The sequence below is a fragment of the Grammomys surdaster genome, unplaced genomic scaffold (genome assembly GCF_004785775.1).
Source record: "Grammomys surdaster isolate TR1022 unplaced genomic scaffold, NIH_TR_1.0 125604, whole genome shotgun sequence".
NCBI classification, from domain to species: domain Eukaryota; kingdom Metazoa; phylum Chordata; class Mammalia; order Rodentia; family Muridae; genus Grammomys; species Grammomys surdaster.
In genome coordinates, this window is record NW_021620447.1 from 1,775,968 (window position 1) to 1,780,549 (window position 4,582).

Consider the following 4,582-nt stretch of genomic DNA (forward strand, 5'->3'; position numbering starts at 1 on the left):
TCTAAGTATGTTATAAGAAGAGATGAGACTCAGTCCAAACCTTTCTATAACATGTTAAACATCATGAAACTCTACAGTCCATTAAGACCCTGAAATGTTAATGTCTTTCATTACCATTAACATAACTTTTATATTACTATCAAATAATTGTGTGTGTATTATAATTTTTATGATTGTATGACATTATCTCACAATGTTATTTACTGTCCCATTTTGATCACAGTTGAAAGTGTGTTGTTTGGTCTCTCCTGCTTTTCTTTACTGAGGCTAGTAATTTCTGAGAACAGAAATATCCCAAATGTCTCATGGTTTCTGAGACATTCAGCATGCTTATTGGTTTAATATTAAGGAAATTTTCACCAAATTTCAGCTTATACCCTGGTTCTTCTTTCTAAATCAATAAAAATTTATTAAGTTTGTGGAAAATTTAGTTTGGCTTAGCAGAATATTTTGTAGTTTTTAAAAACCAATTTGCTACTTAAATGATTATAAATTGTGAGATATTTTGTCTTCATTGTTATGGAGAAGAGACAATGTATATGTGCTACATTGGCCTCAACACCACCTAAAATATTGTGTGAAAAGGTCGCAGGACCACCAGGAGGATGCAGATGGATTGATTATCTTAACGGGGCTGCTGATGTGGCATATCATATCCAACTGATGCAGTCCATGTGCAAATGATGCAGTCCATGTACAACTGATGCAATCCATGTGCAACTGATGCAGTCCATGTGCAACTGATGCAGTCCATGTGCAACTGTTGCAGTCCATGTGCAACTGATGCAGTCCATGTGCAACTGAGGCAGTCCATGTGCAACTGTTGCAGTCCATGTAGAACTGATGCAGTCCATGTACAACTGATGCAGTCCATGTGCAACTGTTGCAGTCCATGTGCAACTGGTGCAGTCCATGTGCAACTGATGCAGTCCATGTGCAACTGATGCAGTCCATGTGCAACTGATGCAGTCCATGTGCAACTGATGCAGTGAAAGTTCTGTTCATCTCTACTAATGCTGTTCTTTAGTTAGCAGGAAGAAAATCAACAGATTCTTAAGAAAAAGAAATATGCTACCTCATTTGAAAAGCAATTAGTTTCTGGATGACATATAATTGTAGGGTACAGATTAGTGAAAGAAATGATAAAATATTTCTCTTTTCACTAGAAAGAAAATGATTGCTGTAAATTAAAATTAGCAATTATATTCTGGCTAACACATAATTTCAAATTGCAGATCACTTGAAGAAATGATGAAATAATTCTCTTCTTACAAAAAAAAAAGAGAGGGAGATGTGATAACCCTCAATTAAAATTAGGAGAACAATTTAAAGTTTGGGAAAGATGAAGAACCATAAAAAACAAACTAGAAGTTATTTTCTAATGCAATAGAAAATTACTATTCTAGGTGCATAGGTGAGTGATGTTTTTCTTAAATCTAACTAGAGCTTATGAAAGAAACTGATGGAAAAAGAACTCTTATGACTGAAAATAGAGAATGTCACAGAAGACTGGACTAGGTGTGGCTCTATTTTAGCCCAGTTATAGTTTGCCAATCAATAGAAGAGTCAGTCTTTGCATAAGTGAGTAAGGAGGGATCTTCCTCCCTCTTGTTCTCACTTTGGTGTACTTACAGTGGGTCCTGAGGCAGTGTTCATCTTAGTCCAAGCTTAGTATACTTTATCCATAAGCATTCTACCACATTTGGGGAAGAATACAGAAGGATAACCAGATCATCACATTTTACTCCTAGTCTGTACATAGCAAATCAAACTACATCAACTGTTATTGTTCAGTCTATTGAGTCATTCTAGACATACTAATTAGATTGGTAAGAAAATTTATCTAAAGTTCTTATAGCTAACAACCTGACTGTTCTACTTACTTTCCCCATTACTATGATCAAAATCTAGTTAAAAGGAACCTAAGAGCAGAAGGGTTTTCTTAGGCACAGGGTTGGAGAGAATGGTATGCATCACGGAGGGAAGGAACCATGGTAGGGATGACTTGATCCAACAGTCTGACCAGGAGCAGAGAGAGCTTAATTGTAGTGCTCAGCCAGCTTCCCTTTCCCCACTTTTATTCTGTCTGGGTCTTCAGCGGTGGGATGATACTGCCCACATTCTGGGTCGCTCTCCCCTCCCCAAATAAACATCCCTGGAAGTGCCTTTTCATACAAGCCCAAATGATGCCTTATTAATGTCTTAGGAATATCTCAATTCTATCAATACTATAGAAAATAAACACCATAGTGATTCTCAGTACTCAATAACTTCTTAGGAGCTTGTTCATACCAGAGTTCATGCTATTGAGGAATCATAAAACAAACAAAAATACATAATTATATATAATTATTTTAAGATAAGTTTAAAGTAATAGGTTGAATTTTTTAATATATGTGACATTTACTGTTTTGGATAGATATGATTAATGTACCTTCTTGTTTTTTGTACACTTTAGTCTACTTAGAATCTCAGGCAGTGGAGAGGCAAATTAGTGTTTGATATACTCTCTTGACTGCTGCTTGCATAAGCAAAGCTATATAAAAATTTGAGCTGAAGATGCCCAAACAAGTATACTTATGCAAAGCCCATATGGCTTTACACTTCCAGTTCTCTACTCAACCTTACAAGCTTTCTAGCATGCATCAAAAATGTATCCCAAGAATTTCACTTAAAAAGAGCTTTAATACACACACACACACACACACACAATCTAACTTCAGTAAAGAACTGAAGAGAAATCTCTTATGTTTTTGCTGAAGAAAATGTAAAATCTCTCAGCTTCCAAAGACTAAAGTTAGTGTTTCCACATTATCCAACAATCCCACTTCAAAGTTTATCTTTTAAGAAACTGAAATATGTGAAAGAGATGTCTGCTGTTCCTTTTTACTGCAGTGCTATTCATGGGACCCCAAATGAGGAACTTAGACAATTATCAATAGGTAATCAATAAGGAAACTAAGGTATATAAAAAGTACAAAAGAAATGTAATCAACCACAAAAGGAAATGAAATCTAGTCATTCTCATAAACATAGTTGAGTTTGAGAAGAAAGTATGCTACATGAAAACACTCAGATGCAGAAAGACTAATACTGTATATAGGAACAGTTTTACAATGAAGTTAGGAATTCTGCTCCTTGACTAATGTGGTAGCAGGAGATTCTCCTCTGAGATACATGACCTCACTAGCCCCAGATAGTTGACTAGGTTTCTAGGACCAAGAATGATTTCAGTCCCATTGAATGGGCCTGTCTTCGTGTTCTAGTGCTGCTAAGATACATCATAACCACAGCAACTCGTATAAATAAATGCATTGCATTAGGGGTTTAATTTTGGTTTTAGAAGCTTAGTTCATTATTAGCATTGCAGAGAGAATGGTAACACACGGGCAAGCATGATACTTCTGGGAAATTTAAGTTCCAGAACACAGGATGCAGGCAGAAAAAGAGATACTGAGGCTACAGTAGGCTTTTCAAACCTCTAAGCCCATCCCTAGATCATACATTCTCTAACAAGACCACACCTCCTAACCCTTCTTGGACACAAAAGTCCAAAGACTACCAACCAAGCATTCAAATATATGGTCCTATGGGGGCCATTTTTATTCAAACCACCAAAGGGTTTTAAATCTTAATTAAACAGCTGTTGGTTACCGCAAGTAATGACTATTATTATTGAATCGTTGGTGACCTCAGCCTAGGCTGGTCATTATGGTGGTATCACCAGGTATATGCTGCCTTTTTGGTGGTCCAATGGTTGAGAAATCTCAGAAGTCCAGATTAATTGAGACTGCTGGTGCTCCTACAGGGTCATCCTCCTTTTCAGCTTCCTTCAGCCTTTCCCTAATTCAGCCATAGAGGTCAGCAGCTTCTGTCCACTGATTGGGTGCAAATATCTACATGTGACTCTTTCAGCTGCTTGTTGGGTCTTCCAGAGGGAAGTTATGTTAGGGCCCTTTTTGTGAGCACTCCATAGCCTCAGGAATAGTGTCAGGCCTTGGGATCTCCCTTTTGCTGGAACCCACTTTGTGCCTGTCGCCTGTCGCTGGACCTTCATTTCTTGTAGTTCTTTCAAACAGAAACAATTATGGGCCAGAACTTTGACTGTGGGATGGCAGCCTCATTCCTCACTTGATGCTCTGTCTTCCTGCTGGAATTGGCTCTGTAAGTTCCCTCTCCCTACTGTAGGACATTTCATCTAAGATCCCCCCCTTTGAGTCCTGAGAGTCTTTTACCTCCCAGGTCTCTGTTACATTCTGGAGGATTCCCCCAACCTCCTACCTCCCTAGGTTGCCTGTTTCTATTCTTTCTGCTGGCCCTCAAAGCTTCAGAACTTTTCTCTCACCCATACCAGATCAGGTTCCTTTGTCCCTCAGATCCCTGTCCACTTTCCCTCCCAGGTCCCTCTCTCCCTCCCTCCCCACTTGTGACTGCTTTCTTCTCCCTCCCAAGTGGGACTGGGGTATCCTCACTTGGGTCCTTCAGCTTGATGATCTTTTTTAATTCTGTGGACTCTATCTTGGATATTCTGATATTCTCTCTCTCTCTCTCTCTCTCTCTCTCTCTCTCTCTCTCTCTCTCT